Source organism: Triticum dicoccoides, chromosome 5A, assembly GCF_002162155.2.
Source record: "Triticum dicoccoides isolate Atlit2015 ecotype Zavitan chromosome 5A, WEW_v2.0, whole genome shotgun sequence".
NCBI classification, from domain to species: Eukaryota; Viridiplantae; Streptophyta; class Magnoliopsida; order Poales; family Poaceae; genus Triticum; species Triticum dicoccoides.
In genome coordinates, this window is record NC_041388.1 from 118,346,121 (window position 1) to 118,364,338 (window position 18,218).

Sequence of the window (18,218 nt, forward strand, 5' to 3'; positions counted from 1 at the left end):
CGAACCATTTTTCTCAACCAGCACCGCACATAATGTGAGGCAGTTTTCTTGACACGTCTTGTCAAAGCAGAGATCGTGTCCCCCTTATCACGGGATTCTCATCAATACGGACGTGGGTAACCCAACCGCGCAATCAATTATGGCGCTTGGGGAATAAGCGGTTTTACCAGGCAAGTGGGGAGGCGCATCGCCTCTTCCGCTCCTATAAAGGGACAAGGATTCACCCTTTTTACCCACGCCTTCTTCCTCCTTGCTTACCCATTCTCACACACTCGATCTCCAGCGCCCAAGTTCGCGTATTTCTTCTCAAACCACTCCAAGCATGTCCGGACCGGGAGGCAAGTGGATGGTCTCCTCTGTCACGAAAGAGAACATCGCAAAGTTACGGGAAGCCGGATATCTGGACGCGGATATCATGCACCGGCTACCAGATGCAGGGCATATCATCCTGCTGGTGTATAAAAGAGGGGTACACTTTTTGTACCCCTATAACTGTGCACGGGCAGTCTGAGCCACGGGCACCACCACACCAAGCAAGGCAAGGGAGCCGAGCCAGGGTAAGACCGAAGCTCAAGAGAACTACGACGCCAAGGCTAAGACCATGAAGAGCAAAGGGGACGAAGCAGACTCCCCCGGCAAGATCCTTGCCGGGAGACAGTTCTAGCAGCCCCGGCAAGACCCTTGCCGCGGCGACTCGTCCCGCGCCCACGGAGCAAATCACCCTTGAGTCCACTGCCCCCAAAGGGCAGGGATTCGGGAGACATCCCTGTGGCGACATGCAGATCTTTGTGAAGACATTCAAGATCAGATACGCACTAAGGAGACGACAACCCTTGGAGGGATCCCAGTCGAGGAAGACCACAAGGGCCCCGACAAGCTCCTTGCCGAGGATGACAGCAGGAGCCTCGGCAAGACCCTTGCCGGGGCCCCGGCAAGGCCCTTACCGAGGACACCTGCAGGGCCACCATTAGGCCCACGCCGACTAAACCTCCACCGCCGTTCGCATGCAGCTGCCGACCCAACCAGCTGGGCAGGCACCTGCGTGGTGGCATGCAGATCTTCGTGAAGACCCGCCACTGCGCCACCTCAGCTGCCTGCCTACCTACATGGCATCGCAGGCGTCGCTGGCCAGGGCGCGTGTCGACACAAGAAGGAGTGGCGACGGACGAGATAGGTTTCTCCCCCGTCCCCGATAAAGCAAGGACACCTAAGCAAGACGCATTAAATGCGCCTTGTCATGTAATGCGAGGGATAACCTCGCATCACTGTACCCTTTCCACCTCCTGTGTGCCACTGTGGCAACCCCTTTTTCTATAAAAGGAGGCCCGAGGCGACCAGAGGAAGGATTCTGCTTTTTGGAGCTCCTCATGCCCCATAGCTAGCTCAAGAACACAGATATACAATCCACCAAAGCAGGAGTAGGGTTTTACGCATCCTCGCGGCCCGAACCTGGATAAACGAACCGCGTGCTACCTGTTAGATCTGCTCTTCTCACGACCCGGCGCCCCGCTAACCACATTAGGGATTCTTGTGATCCCATAGGTGTCGTTCCCACCGACATCTCTGGCGCGCCAGGTAGGGGCCATGCAGTTGTGAGAATAGGCTTTAGCAGTTAGCCCGGCACTCCTTCATCTTCGTGACCCTTGGAGAAGAAAGGAGGCCAGAAGATCGGCACTCGAGCGATTGCAAACAGAAGCTAAGTTGCACTGAACCCTTATTTGTTCTATCCTTCTTATATGAGGTTATTCCCCCCGGAGATGTCACGCCTTTGTATGAGAAACCTGCACGCCAGGGGGCTCTCCCACGATCGGCAACACCCTTGCCCTATTTCGAGTCCGCTCAACAGCTCAAGCGGCTGCGTCGAGAATGGAAGGGTAGCCTTCCACGATCAATAACGCTCTCGATTCTGACTCGAGTCAAGCTCGACAGTTCGAGCGGCCGCGTTCAGAACAGAAAGGTGGCTCGTCCGGCAGCAGGCGTACCCAGCAGGCCCATGGGGATCCGTCCCCAAAACGCCGCTAGGGGCTTCCGCACCGGTGAGCCTACCCAATCGACGTAGGGTGCGCATACAAAGAGGAATTGAAGGGGGAAATAACGTGCATGAAATTAAAAGTACTGCAAAGTTATATTACATCACATCATTGCTGCGGTTCTAACTAAAGATGAAATTTGTCTTGGTCGTGAACCTGCGGCGGCGGTGAAGAACGGGATGGCTAATCCCGGCGCTGGCCTTCCACCCTCTTGATCCCGTCGATGCTGCTGATGATGGGCTTGATGCGCTCCTTGAGCACCGTGAGGTCAGTATCATCCAGCATGCTATCCATCGCGGCATCGAAGTTGAGGTCAGGATTCCAGTACGCCATCTTGGTGAGGACCTTGGTCATGACCCCCCGGCAGAGTCGCCGGGCCTCCCCGGCCAACGTGGCCGCTCTGTTGGAGTGAAGATAAGCCAAGGCTCCAAGGACGCCCTCGAAGAACTGGGTCAGCTTGGCGTTGACGGTCCCGCTGCGCTCAGGGGCATACCTCACATTTGGCATCCCCATGGTGGCCAACTGCGAGGTGACCCTGCCGGCGATGTCCTCTAGACGGCTGATCCATCTGTTCTCGCCCGCCACGTAATCCTGGTGGGAGGCGGCCTCGTTCGCCCGCAGCTGCTTCTCCTCCTCCAGGCTCCTCGTCAAGGTCTCCTCCCGAGCCCTGCTCTCCGACAACATCTTCTCGAGATCCTCCAGCTTCAGCTTGAGATCTCTGACGAAGTTTTGCGCTTCGGAGAGCTCCCCAGTCCTGCTGATGACCGCTCCTTGTGCCTCTACCAAGGCGCTGTTGAGCGTGCTCTTCTCGTTGGACAGCTTGAGGGCCTGCTCCTTCAGCTCGTCCCGCTCCACCTCCAACTCCTTTACTTTGCCGGCATGGGCCAGAGCCTGGGCATATAGTGCCTCCTTGTGCCTCTGCTCCAGCTCGCGAGTCCGCCGCGTGACAAGGGCCTCGAGCTCCTCATCCTTGCCATGGAGTGCTGTGGCAAGCTTCGCCTCACGCACGGTGAGGTCCTCTTCCTGGGAATCCAGTGCGGCTTGATGCTGGTTCCGGACGGCCTCGGCCGCGGCGGCCAAGTTTGCCGCCTTTTCCTGGGCCTTCTCGATGTCAGCCATCTTCATGGTGAGCTCGACATTGCGCTTGGCCAATTCCTCCTAAAAGGCCCTCTGCTCCTCGCGAGTCTGGAGGAACCAGGTTTGCGTCTCAGCAACGTGCGCCTTGAAATCCACCTCCGCCTGGTCCACCGTTGCCGTCCTGGACATGACCTTGTCCAGACGGACAAGGTAGAGCGCCTGGAGTTTTCGGAAGTTGGCCCCCATAGCGCGGAAAAGCTGCTCTTTTGGAGAACCATCACCGCCAATGCCCGGCTCAGCGACAACCTCGAGCCCGGTGGTGGCACGCACCTCGCCGTCAAAGACTTCCCCTTCAGCGGGCACTCGGGAACTTGACGCCCCTGGGAGATGGACGAAAAGATCGTCGCCCACCTTCAGGTATCTGCCGGGTCCCGAGGTTGAGGAGGAGGGAGGCTGATCATCAACCACCTCTTCCTTGGCGGTGGCCTTGCCGGCTTCCCCGGCAGGCCCACCGCTGGCACCCACGGCAGAAGCCTCGCCGGCCGCCTTGGCGGCACCCGCAGCGGTGTCCTCGGCAGCATCCTTGGCGGCCTCCGTCGCGGCCTCCTCAGCAATATTCCCAACAACAGTATCCACGCCCTCCATATCTATTGAAGGAGGGCATGGGTAGTAATGGGAGCATTGAAGCCAAGAAAAAGAATAAGGGAAAACAGAGATGGAGGACAGGCGACTCACCAGTGCTAGGCTGTAAAGCAGAAGCCCCCTCCCCGCCAGCATCCGGTGCCGTGCAGAGTCACCAGCGCCCAAGTTCCCCTCTTCCTCCATGGGCGTGGGCTCCGTGCTTGATGCCCTTGCCAGGGACGCCCCTCGCGGCGGCGTAGTCGATGGGGGTGGTGTGTTGGGGATAGCCCTCTGCGGCTCCTCCTGCTGCCGCTCCCCTCCTGCAAACCCGACAAGGTCAACACCATAGCATCGAACGCCTACCACATGTCAAATAAGAGGAGGGTGACGAACTTACGCTGGGGGTTGTGTCGGGGGCTACTGTCCGTGCTGCTCAACACCACAAGTGGCGTCTTTGAAGCCCCAGCTGGGGGTTGACTGCTCGTCGAGGCCTTCGCCCTCTTCACCCTCTGGGCCAACGTCTCTGCATCCCTGCCAAAGCAAAAATGGATCAAGATGAGTGACTTAATTCAGAGGAATAGAAATGGCAGTAAGGAACGGAGTACTTACTCGTCATCCACCTCCTCCTCTTCCACCACTTTCCTTTTCCTCCTCGGGCTGAGAGGCCCGAGATCAAAAGCGACCTCCGCGTCAACATCCGAGTCGACATCTGGTGGAGGAGGCGAAGACGGCGGGGTTTATGCGTGCCCAAATGAGGAAGGGGCTGTTGTCTTCTTCTTCTCAGCGGCCTTCGTCAGCCTCTTGGCTGTCGTGGCCCTCGTGTGACGCCCAGACCCCTCCAGGGTCAATTGAGGCCACGTAGCCCTGCCGGGCCGGACCGGCTCACCGGAGCCATCCCGCCGCAGGATTCGCCCTCTTCCCCTGGTTGGCGTCGAGCCCGCCGCCATGTCCTCCTCGGACGATGACTCGTCGGCCGCATCTTCAACGAGCGGAGCTCCAGTGTCGGTGCTACTGACCTCCCCGGAGGCCGCCGCCCACCGGGTGAGCTCCTCTTCCTCCGCAGCCGTTGCGGCCTTGTCCTCCACACCCCTGGCGCTGCCGGCCTCCATGGCAAGCTATGCCTCCCTCTCCCTAGTGGCTATGTAGTCCAGCTCTGCCTGGGTGGCGTCCATGATAAGCCACCGCTCGGCGTCAGCATTGACATACACCTCGATCAGGGTGTCAAAGAATTGTTGCACATCAGCATCCTTCCGCTCCTTCCAGCTCGGGACAGGGCCATGCGCGTTACAGTTCGGCATCATAGCGATGATCTCAGACCGACGTGAATTGTTGCACAACGGGACCACCCCTGCTGGCAGCTTGAAAAACGGCCCCTTGAGGGCCTTGCCAACCTTTGCGGGAGCCCTCGCGGCCTTGCCGGTCCGTTCGACCTCGCCATCACGACCCACATCAAGCTGGAAAAGCCGTTGGCAGAAGTGGGCATGCGCCAGCACTGTGAAGTTGTGATCGAGGCCGGGGCGGAGTCGCATAATGTCAGCCGGATTCGTAAAGAGCCAAGCTAGCCTCCCCTTGTTGTGCAACGGGGCGATCCGGCGGCGAATGAAGTCCACCCCGATCATCTCAAGGGTGAGTCCGGCCCGGGTGAGCCAGAGAATCCTAGTAGTGGCAACAGTGAGCCTCCTGTCGGCGGCGTCGACATCGCTCCAATCGCTGCCACAGACCGGCGGCACTCGGCGGACCTTGCAGAATTCCGGCGGGTTTTGATCCTCAATCCATCACCACCGGCCACGCCATTCCTCCCACCTCTCCTTCATGGCACCGTCTGGGTACGCCCCCTTGGATCTTGGGATCCAGGTGACGCAACTAGAGACGGCACCTCCTGGCTGGATTCGAGGGAAGAAATAATGGCGGAAGAGCGCCGTGTTGGGCTACACCCCGGCAAAGCCTTCGCAAAGATGCGCGAAGAAAGCCATGCACGCCACCGCATTCGGAGTAAAATCCAAGAGGCGAAAGCCGAAGGTGTGCATAATGTCATAGAAGAAATCAGAGAAAGGGGGGCATAACCCGCAAGAAAGATAATCGACGAAAAAGGGATACCAATTTGGAGCAGGATCGGCGCAAGCAGCAGGAATGACGCGCGTCGCCGGGTGTCCTGATTTCTCTCCGCCCGACTTCGCTCCCCATAGGGGCCTGAAGGAGGCCCGGAGCTCTTGAACGTCAACCGTCGAGGGGAAGAAAAAGGTGGACTTCGTCCGGTCCCCCAACAGCGCGCTCTCCGGTGGCTCCATAGTCCCGGCGCCCTTAGCCACCCCCTTGCCCTTGACGGATTTGGGCGCCATGGCGACCAAGAAGTTTAGAGGGCTGAGGAAGGGGGATGGCAAAGCAACGACGGCGGGCGACGGCGGAAGCTTAGGAAGGAAGGAAGAGAGGAAACGGCGGCTCTAAGATTGGAAAAGGCACGAGGAAAGAGGAGAAAGTGAGCAGCGCGCCCGCGGTTATTCCTTTCTTATGGGGGAAAACACGGGCCGCCTCCTTTCACATTAGCTTTGGTGTGACGCATGCCTGCGGGAACCAACCCCACGCATGTCGCCCACGTCACACGCGCCTCCCCACGCCGCGCCACGCGCGGGTGTCGTGGGAAGCACAGCGTGCAAAGAACCTTACCGCGGTAAAAACCGCCCCGCCTGCCCGTGCACCATTTTTGGGCCTAGCCCAACAACGCGTTGCGCTTATGTGTGGCCCAGGCCCGGGGGCTCCTGTCGGTGTACAAAAAGAGGGGTACACTTTTTGTACCCCTATAACTGTGCACGGGCAGTCTGAGCCACGGGCACCACCACACCAAGCAAGACAAGGGAGGTGAGCCTGGGTAAAACCGAAGCTCAAGAGAACTACGACGCCAAGGCCAAGACCACGAAGAGCAAAGGGGACGAAGCGGACTCCCCTGACAAGATCCTTGTCGGGAGACAGTTCTAGCAGCCCCGGCAAGACCCTTGCCGTGGCGACTCGTCCCGCGCCCATGGAGCAAATCACCCTTGAGTCCACTGCCCCCAAAGCGCAGGGATTCGGGAGACATCCCCGTGGCGACATGCAGATCTTTGTGAAGACATTCAAGATCAGATACGCACTAAGGAGACGACAACCCTTGGCGGGATCCCAGCCGAGGAAGACCACAAGGCCCCCGGCAAGCGCCTTGCCGGGGATGACAGCAGGCGCCTCGGCAAGACCCTTGCCAGGGCCCCGGCAAGGCCCTTACCGAGGACACCTGCAGGGCCACCATCAGGCCCACGCTAACTAAACTTCCACCGCCGTTCGCATGCAGCTGCCGACCCAACCAGCTGGGCAGGCACCTGCATGGCGGCATGTATATCTTCGTGAAGACCCACCACTGCGCCACCTCAGCTGCCTGCCTACCTACGTGGCATCGCAGGCATCTCTGGCCAGGGCGCGTGTCGACACAAGAAGGAGTGGCGACGGACGAGACAGGTTTCTCCCCCGTCCCCGATAAAGCAAGGACACCTAAGCAAGACGCATTAAATGCACCTTGTCATGTAATGCGAGGGATAACCTCGCATCACTGCACACTTTCCACCTCCTGTGTGCCACTGTGCCAACCCCTTTTTCTATAAAAGGAGGCCCGAGGCGACCAGAGGAAGGATTCGGCCTTTTGGAGCTCCTCACGCCCCATAGCTAGCTCAAGAACACAGATATACAATCCACCAAAGCAGGAGTAGGGTTTTACGCATCCTCGCGGCCTGAACCTGGATAAATGAACCGTGTGCTACCTGTTAGATCCGCTCTTCTCACGACCCCGCGCCCCGCTAACCACAGTAGGGATTCTTGTGATCCCATAGGTGTCGTTCCCACCGACACATCCCTACGCCCAAACCCCATGAGAGGGTAGTTTTTCTTACCCACTTCGTCCGCGGACTGGGATCTCCCCTCCACCCGTTTGTCCGCGGGATCATGTTCTACTACGGGCTGGATTTTCATGATCTGGCCCCCAATTTCATCCTCAACATCTCGGCGTTTATCGTCATGTGCGAGGCCTTCCTCCGCATCAGGCCCCATTTCGGCCTGTGGCTGAAGACCTTGAATGTCAAACCGAAGGTGGTGGTCGGCCAGCAAGCAGAGTGCGGAGGTGCCATGGTGGGCAAGATGCCTAACGTCACCTGGCTCAAAGGCTCCTATGTGGAGACCATAAAGGGGTGGCAATCGGGGTGGTTCTACATCATCGAGCCGCGCGACACCAACTGGGTGGCGGCCCCCAAATTTTGATCCGGAATCCCCACGCGGCTCACTTTGGAAAGAGAAGGGCCTGTCCTGGGGTTCCTCGGTAGAGCTGACCGGACTCCAGACCTACATCAGGAACATGATGAGCAAGAAAATCAAGCTCGTCAACATGGTCCAGGTCATGCTCTTCTGCCGGATTCTCCCGTGTCAACGACGGGCATTCAATTTGTGGGAGCTCGAGCCAGCCAAGCACCAGATGTTGCGAGAGCTCTATGACACGATGCACAAGGAAGTCTAGAGGGTGATGTTCAAGGGCGTTGAGGTACCTCCTTCCCTCACCAAGGACCGCGGACTCAGCGCAAAGCGCCATTCCAATCCGGTAAGTTTTGGTATCTCACAGGGTATTTATTTGCCCCAGTTAAATCATGTGCGGGACCTATGAAGGAAATATGCTCTAGAGGCAATAATAACGTTATTATTTATTTCCTTATATCATGATAAATGTTTATTGTTCATGCTAGAATTGTATTAACCGGAAACATAATACATGTGTGAATACATAGACAAACAGAGTGTCACTAGTATGCCTCTACTTGACTAGCTCGTTAATCAAAGATGGTTATGTTTCCTAACCATGGACAAAGAGTTGTTATTTGATTAACGGGATCACATCATTAGTTGAATGATCTGATTGACATGACCCATTCCATTAGCTTAGCACCGATCGTTTAGTATGTTGCTATTGATTTCTTCATGACTTATACATGTTCCTATGACTATGACATTATGCAACTCCCGTTTGCCGGAGGAACACTTTGTGTGCTACCAAACGTCACAACGTAACTGGGTTATTATAAAGGTGCTCTACAGGTGTCTCCAAAGGTACATGTTGGGTTGGCGTATTTCGAGATTAGGATTTGTCACTCCGATTGTTGGAGAGGTATCTCTGGGCCCTCTCGGTAATACACATCATTGAAGCCTTGCAAGCATTGCAACTAATGAGTTAGTTGCGGGATGATGTATTACGGAACGAGTAAAGAGACTTGCCGGTAACGGGATTGAACTAGGTATTGAGATACCGACGATCGAATCTCGGGCAAGTAACATACCGATGACAAAGGGAACAACGTATGTTGTTATGCGGTCTGACCGATAAAGATCTTCGTAGAATATGTAGGAGCCAATATGGGCATCCAGGTCCCGCTATTGGTTATTGACCGGAGACGTGTCTCGGTCATGTCTACATTGTTCTCGAACCCGCAGGGTCCGCACGCTTAAGGTTTCGATGACAGTTATATTATGAGTTTATGAGTTTTGATGTGCCGAAGGAGTTCGGAGCCCCGGATGAGATCGGGGACATGACGAGGAGTCTCGAAATGGTCGAGACATAAAGATCGATATATTGGACGACTATATTTGGACATCAGAAAGGTTCCGAGTGATTCGGGTATTTTTCGGAGTACCGGGTAGTTACGGGAGAAGCAATGGGCCTTGATGGGCTTTAGTGGGAAGAGGAAAAAGGGCCAAGGGGCTGCTGCGCCCCCCTCCCCTCTAGTCTGAATTGGACTAGGGAAAAGGGGGCCGGCCACCTTTCCTTGTCCTCTACTTCCTTCTCCCTTCCTCCCTTCTTGGTGGACTCCTACTAGGACTTGGAGTCCTAGTAGGACTCCACATCCTGGCCGCACCAATTGCCTTGGCCGGCCTCCTCCTCCTCCATCCTTTATATACTGAGGCAAGGGGCACCCCATGAACACAAGTTGATCCACGTGATCATATTCTTAGCCGTGTGCGGTGCCCCCTTCCACCATAGTCCTCGATAATATTGTAGCGGTGCTTAGGCGAAGCCCTGCGACGGTAGTACATCAAGATCGTCATCACGCCGTCGTGCTGACGGAACTCTTCCCCGACACTTTGCTGGATCGGAGTCCGGGGATCGTCATCGAGCTGAACGTGTGCTAGAACTCGGAGGTGCCGTAGTTTCGGTGCTTGATCGGTCGGGCCGTGGAGACGTACGACTACATCAACCAAACGCTTCCGTTGTCGATCTACAAGGGTACGTAGATCATACTCTCCCCTCTCGTTGCTATGCATCACCATGATCTTGCGTGAGCGTAGGAATTTTTTTGAAATTACTACGAAACCCAACAGTGGCATCCGAGCCTAGGTTTTATATGTTGATGTTATATGCACGAGTAGAACACAAGTGAGTTGTGGGTGATATAAGTCATACTGCTTACCAGCATGACATACTTTGGTTCGGCGGTATTGTTGGACGAAGCGGCCCGGACCGACATTACGCGTACGCTTACGCGAGACCGGTTCTCCCGACGTGCTTTGCACATAGGTGGCTTGCGGGTGACAGTTTCTCCAACTTTAGTTGAACTGAGTGTGGCTACGCCCGGTCCTTGCGAAGGTTAAAACAGCACCAACTTGACAAACTATCATTGTGGTTTTGATGCGTAGGTAAGATTGGTTCTTGCTTAAGCCCGTAGCAGCCACGTAAAACATGCAACAACAAAGTAGAGGACGTCTAACTTGTTTTTGCAGGGCATGTTGTGATGTGATATGGTCAAGACATGATGCTAAATTTTATTGTATGAGATGATCATGTTTTGTAACCGAGTTATCGGCAACTGGCAGGAGCCATATGGTTGTCGCTTTATTGTATGCAATGCAATCGCGCTGTAATGCTTTACTTTATCACTAAGCGGTAGCGATAGTCGTGGAAGCATAAGATTGGCGAGACGACAACGATGCTACGATGGAGATCAAGGTGTCACGTCGGTGACGATGGTGATCATGACGGTGCTTCGGAGATGGAGATCACAAGCACAAGATGATGATGGCCATATCATATCACTTATATTGATTGCATGTGATGTTTATCTTTTATGCATCTTATCTTGCTTTGATTGACGGTAGCATTATAAGATGATCTCTCACTAAATTATCAAGAAGTGTTCTCCCTGAGTATGCACCGTTGCGAAAGTTCTTCGTGCTGAGACACCACGTGATGATCGGGTGTGATAGGCTCTACGTTCGAATACAACGGGTGCAAAACAGTTGCACACGCAGAATATTCAGGTTATACTTGACGAGCCAAGCATATACAGATATGGCCTCGGAACACGGAGACCGAAAGGTCGAGCATGAATCATATAGTAGATATGATCAATATAGTGATGTTCACCAATGAAACTACTCCATCTCACGTGATGATCGGGCATGGTTTAGTTGATTTGGATCACGTAATCACTTAGAGGATTAGAGGGATGTCTATCTAAGTGGGAGTTCTTAAGTAATATGATTAATTGAACTTAAATTTATCATGAACTTAGTCCTGGTAGTATTTTGCAAATTATGTTGTAGATCAATAGCTCGCGTTGTTGCTTCCCTGTGTTTATTTTGATATGTTCCTAGAGAAAATTGTGTTGAAAGATGTTAGTAGCAATGATGCGGATTGGATCCGTGATCTGAGGTTTATCCTCATTGCTGCACGGAAGAATTATGTCCTTGATGCACCGCTAGGTGACGGACCTATTGCAGGAGCATATGCAGACATTATGAACGTTTGGCTAGCTCAATATGATGACTACTTGATAGTTTAGTGCACCATGCTTAATGGCTTAGAATCGGGACTTCAAAGACGTTTTGAACGTCATGGAGCATATGAGATGTTCCAGGAGTTGAAGTTAATATTTCAAGCAAATACCCGAGTTGAAGGATATGAAGTCTCCAACAAGTTCTATAGCTAAAAGATGGAGGAGAATCGCTCAACTAGTGAGCATGTGCCCAGATTGTCTGAGTACAACAATCGCTTGAATCAAGTGGGAGTTAATCTTCCAGATAAGATAGTGATTGATAGAATTCTCTAGTCACCATCACCAAGTTAGTAGAACTTCGTGATGAACTATGATATGCAAGGGATAACAGAAACGATTCCCAAGCTCTTCGTAATGCGGAAATTGACGAAGGTAGAAATCGAGAAAAACATCAAGTGTTGATGGTAGACAAGACCACTAGTTTCAAGAAAAGGGCAGAGGGAAGAAGGGGAACTTCAAGAAGAACAGCAAGCAAGTTGCTTCTCAAGTGAAGAGTCCCAAGTCTAGTCCTAAGCCTGAGACTAAGTGTTTCTACTACAAAGGGACTGGTCACTGGAAGCGGAACTACCCCAAGTGATTGGCAGATAAGAAGGATGGCAAAGTGAACATAAGTATATTTGATATACATGTTATTGATGTGTACTTTACTAGTGTTTATAGCAACCCCTCAGTATTTGATACTAGTTCAGTTGCTAAGATTAGTAACTCGAAATGGGAGTTGCAGAATAAACAGAGACTAGTTAAGGGTGAAGTGACGATGTGTGTTGGAAGTGGTTCCAAGATTGATATGATCATCATCGCACACTCTCTATACTTTCGGGATTAGTGTTGAACCCGAATAAGTGTTATTTGGTGTTTGTGTTAAGCATGAATATGATTTAATCATGTTTAGTGTAATACGGTTATTCATTTAAGTAAGAGAATAAATTGTTGTTCTGTTTACATGAATAAAACCTTATATGGTTACACACCCAATGAAAATAGTTCGTTGGATCTCGATCGTAGTGATACACATAATCATAATATTGAAACCAAAAGATGCAAAGTTAATAATGATAGTGCAACTTATTTGTAGCACTGCCGTTTAGGTCATATTGGTGTAAAGCGCATGAAGAAACTCCATGCTGATGGGATTTTGGAATCACTTGATTATGAATCACTTGATGCTTGCGAACCATGCCTCATGGGCAAGATGACTAAGACTCCATTCTCCGGAGCGAGCAACTGACTTATTGGAAATAATACATACTGATGTATGCGGTCCGATGAGTGTTAAGGCTCACGGCAAGTATCGTTATTTTTCTGAACTTCATAGATGATTTGAGAAGATATGGGTATATCTAGAAACATAAGTCTGAAACATTTGAAAAGTTCAAAGAATTTCAGAGTGAAGTGGAAAATCATCGTGACAAGAAAATAAAGTTTCTACGATCTGATCACGGAGACAAATATTTGAGTTACGAGTTTGGTCTTCAATTAAAATAATGTGGAATAGTTTCACAAACTCATGCCACATGGAACACCACAGCATAATGGTGTGTCCGAACGTCATAACCGTACTTTATTGGATATAGTGCAATCTATGATGTCTCTCACCGATCTACCACTATCGTTTTGGGGTTATGCATTAGAGACAGCTGCATTCACGTTAAAAGGGCACCATCTAAATCTGTTGAGACAACACCGTATGAACTGTGGTTTGGCAAGAAACCAAAGTTGTCGTTTCTGAAAGTTTGGGGCTCCGATGCTTATGTGAAAAAGCTTCAACCTGATAAGCTCGAACCCAAATCGGAGAAATGTGTCTTCATAGGATATCCAAAAGAGACTATTGGATACACCTTCTATCATAGATCCGAAAGCAAGACTTTTGTTGCTAAGTTCAGAAACTTTCTAGAGAAGGAGTTTCTCTCGAAAGAAGTGAGTGGGAGGAAAGTAGAACTTGACGAGGTAACTGTACCTGCTCCCTTATTGGAAAGTAGTGCATCACAGAAAACTGTTTCTGTGACACCTACACCAATTAGTGAGGAAGCTGATGATAATGATCATGAAACTTTAGAACAAGATACTACTGAACCTCGTAGATCAACCAGAGTGAGATCCGCACCAGAGTGGTACGGTAATCCTGTTCTAGAAGTCATGCTACTAGATCATGATGAACCTACAAACTATGAAGAAGCGATGGTGAGCCCAGATTCCGCAAAATGGCTTGAGGCCATGAAATCTGAGATGGGATCTATGTATGAGAACAAAGTATGGACTTTGGTTGACTTGCCCGATGATCGGCAAGCAATTGAGAATAAATGGATCTTCAAGGCGGACGCTGATAGTAGTGTTACTATCTACAAAGCTAGAATTGTCGCAAAAGGTTTTCGACAAGTTCAAGGTGTTGACTACGATGAGAGTTTCTCACTCGTATCTATGCTTAAATCTGTCCGAATCATGTTAGCAATTGCCGCATTTTATGAAATCTGGCAAATGGATAACAAAACTGCAATCCTTAATGGATTTCTTAAAGAAGAGTTGTATATGATGCAACCAGAAGTTTTTGTCAATCCTAAAGGTGTTAACAAAATATGCAAACTCCAGCGATCCATCTATGGACTGGTGTAAGCATCTCGGAGTTGGAATATACGCTTTGATAAGTTGATCAAAGAATATAGTTTTATACAGACCTGCGGTGAAGCCTGTATTTACTAGAAAGTGAGTGGGAGCACTACAGCATTTCTGATAAGTATATGTGAATGACATATTGTTGATCAGAGACAATGTAGAATTATTCTGCAAAGCATAAAGGAGTGTTTGAAAGGAGTTTTTCAAAGAAAGACCTCGGTGAAGCTGCTTACATATTGAGCATCAAGATCTATAGAGATAGATCAAGACGCTTGATAAGTTTTTTTCAATAAGTACAAACCTTGACAAGATTTTGAAGTAGTTCAAAATGGAGCAGTCAAAGAAAGAGTTCTTGCCTGTGTTACAAGGTGTGAAGTTCAGTAAGACTCAAAGCCCGACCACGGCAGAAGATAGAAAGAGAATGAAAGACATTCCCTATGCCTCAGTCATAGGTTCTATAAAGTATGCCATGCTGTGTACCAGATCTATTGTATACCATACACTGAGTTAAGAAAGGGAGTACAATAGTGATCTAGGAGTAGATCAATGGACAACGGTCAAAATTATCCTTACTGGAATAAGGATATGTTTCTCGATTACGGAGGTGACAAAAGGTTCGTCGTAAAGGGTTAAGTCGATGCAAGTTTTGACACTGATCCAGATGACTCTAAGTCTCAATCTGGATACATATTGAAAGTGGGAGCAATTAGCTAGAGTAGCTCCATGCAGAGCATTGTTGACATAGAAATTTGCAAAATACATGCGGATCTGAATGTGGCAAACCCGTTGACTAAACTTCTCTCACAAGCAAAACACGATCACTTTTTGGGTCTTAATCACATAGTGATGTGAACTAGATTATTGAATCTAGTAAACCCTTTAGGTGTTAGTCACATGGAGATGTGAACCAATCACATAAAGATGTGAACTATTGATGTTAAATCACATGGCGATGTGATCTAGATTATTGACTCTAGTGCAAGTGGGAGACTGAAGGAAATATGCTCTAGAGGCAATAATAAAGTTATTATTTATTTCCTTATATCATGATAAATGTTTATTGTTCATGCTAGAATTGTATTAACCGGAAACATAATACATGTGTGAATACATAGACAAACAGAGTGTCACTAGTATGCCTCTACTTGACTAGCTCGTTAATCAAAGATGGTTATGTTTCCTAACCATGGACAAAGAGTTGTTATTTGATTAATGGGATCACATCATTAGTTGAATGATCTGATTGACATGACCCATTCCATTAGCTTAGCACCCGATCATTTAGTATGTTGCTATTGCTTTCTTCATGACTTATACATGTTCCTATGACTATGACATTATGCAACTCCCGTTTGCCGGAGGAACACTTTGTGTGCTACCAAACGCCACAACGTAACTGGGTTATTATAAAGGTGCTCTACAGGTGTCTCCAAAGGTACATGTTGGGTTGGTGTGTTTCGAGATTAGGATTTGTCACTCCGATTGTTGGAGAGGTATCTTTGGGCCCTCTCGGTAATACACATCACTGAAGCCTTGCAAGCATTGCAACTAATGAGTTAGTTGTGGGATGATGTATTACGGAACGAGTAAAGAGACTTGCCGGTAACGAGATTGAACTAGGTATTGAGATACCGACGATCGAATCTCGGGCAAGTAACATACCGATGACAAAGGGAACAACGTATGTTGTTATGCGGTCTGACCGATAAAGATCTTCATAGAATATGTAGGAGCCAATATGGGCATCCAGGTCCCGCTATTGGTTATTGACCGGAGACGTGTCTCGGTCATGTCTACATTGTTCTCGAACCCATAGGGTCCGCATGCTTAAGGTTTCGATGACAGTTATATTATGAGTTTATGAGTTTTGATGTGCCGAAGGAGTTCGGAGTCCCGGATGAGATCGGGGACATGACGAGGAGTCTCGAAATGGTCGAGACGTAAAGATCGATATATTGGACGACTATATTCGGACATCGGAAAGGTTCCGAGTGATTCGGGTATTTTTCAGAGTACCGGGTAGTTACGGGAGAAGCAATGGGCCTTGATGGGCTTTAGTGGGAAGAGGAAAAAGGGCCAAGGGGCTGCTGCGCCCCCCTCCCCTCTAGTCCGAATTGGACTAGGGAAAAGGGGGCCGGCCACCTTTCCTTCTCCTCTACTTCCTTCTCCCTTCCTCCCTTCTTGGTGGACTCCTACTAGGACTTGGAGTCCTAGTAGGACTCCACATCCTGGCCGCACCAATTGCCTTGGCCGGCCTCCTCCTCCTCCATCCTTTATATACTGAGGCAAGGGGCACCCCATGAACACAAGTTGATCCACGTGATCATATTCTTAGCCGTGTGCGGTGCCCCCTTCCACCATAGTCCTCGATAATATTGTAGCGGTGCTTAGGCGAAGCCCTGCGACGGTAGTACATCAAGATCGTCACCACGCCGTCGTGCTGACGGAACTCTTCCCCGACACTTTGCTGGATCGGAGTCCGTGGATCGTCATCGAGCTGAACGTGTGCTAGAACTCGGAGGTGCCGTAGTTTCGGTGCTTGATCGGTCGGGCCGTGGAGACGTACGACTACATACCAAACGCTTCCGTTGTCGATCTACAAGGGTATGTAGATCATACTCTCCCCTCTCGTTGCTATGCATCACCATGATCTTGCATGAGCGTAGGAATTTTTTTGAAATTACTACGAAACCCAACAACCTAAGCTTCCATGTTATTAATAGGACTGGATAAAGACAGTGGAGGAGCTCGCCCAGCCCCCCTGCCTGAATATCCTGCAGATCCTCTCTTAACGGAGATGCTGGCTCCGGCACCTTACGAGGTGCTGGCGAAGAAGACCAAGAAAAAGGCCACGGGGACCCGAAAGGGTCTCCGTCACAAGGTTGTATCAAACTCATCGTCCGATGACTCCAACGCGCACTCCTCCCACGAAAATGTGGAGGAGGAGGAAAGTCCCCCCCCCCCCAGCCGGGGGAGACAAGAAAAGGAAGGCCGACCCAATCAGGGAGGCCGAAGGGTCCAAGAAGGGAAGGACCCTCCCTCCGGACTGCTCCACGATGGCCGCCTACAGCGGCGACGAGTGGCTACCCAGGGTCAAGCCCCTGGCGAAGTCGTAAGTATTTGGACACCATAGTAATTCATGGTATGTTTTATTGCACTGCTTCTCCTCATGCCGAACATGATTATTCAGTCCGTCCCGAGCTCCTCTCGACGTATCTTCGTCGAGCGGTTCATTGGACTCATCAGATATGAAGAAAGTTTCTCTTCCGACCGCCTCCACCCCTCGCCCTACGGACAACGTCGAGGTGTTGTCTCGAAGTGCACCGAGCCAAGGGGAGGTGGTCCTGGGGGTGCCTCAAGGCGACCTCCCGGACCATGGGCGCAAAGGGAACAAAACTCCCACGGGCTCCGAGTTCGGCCCCCAGCCGAACACTGCGCCGGAACCTTCAATGGTTTCGGACTCCGGCGGGCGATCCCCCGTTAAGGGGGGCCAGCCGCCCATGCCAGTGCCCTCTGTCCATCCAGAGGCACCGAACAACTTGCTGGAAGCGCTTCGCGGCGCTTCCATCAATGAAGAGCATCGCACTATCATGAGTGCGGTGATCGAGAAAGTTCAGTCCGCCAAAAACGGACTGACCGAAGCTTGCGCCAGCCTCCTAACAGGCTTTGAGGTAAGCACTCAAAATATAAGAAAATATTACCGCATAGATAGTAGCCCCTGATGCTCTGTTCGGCGTTCGAGAATAAAAGGCCGAATAGAGGATCAAATGATGACTCAGAATATGTCTATGTGTATGTGTAGGCTTCACTGCTGGCCGCTGTCGCACGTACTGCGGAGGTCTCTGCACTGAAGCAGGACCTGGAGCAGTCCGAGAACGAGCTCGGCCTTACCAAGAGGCAGCTCGAGGAGAGAAAAGGTAAGCAATACGTTGTCTATATATTTAAAAATAAGTTCGGTTGTAAAATAATAGGATCATCATGAATTTGCCAGGGGCCACGACTGAGGTGGCGACCCTGAAGAAGGCGCTGTCCGAGGCCAAAAACAAAG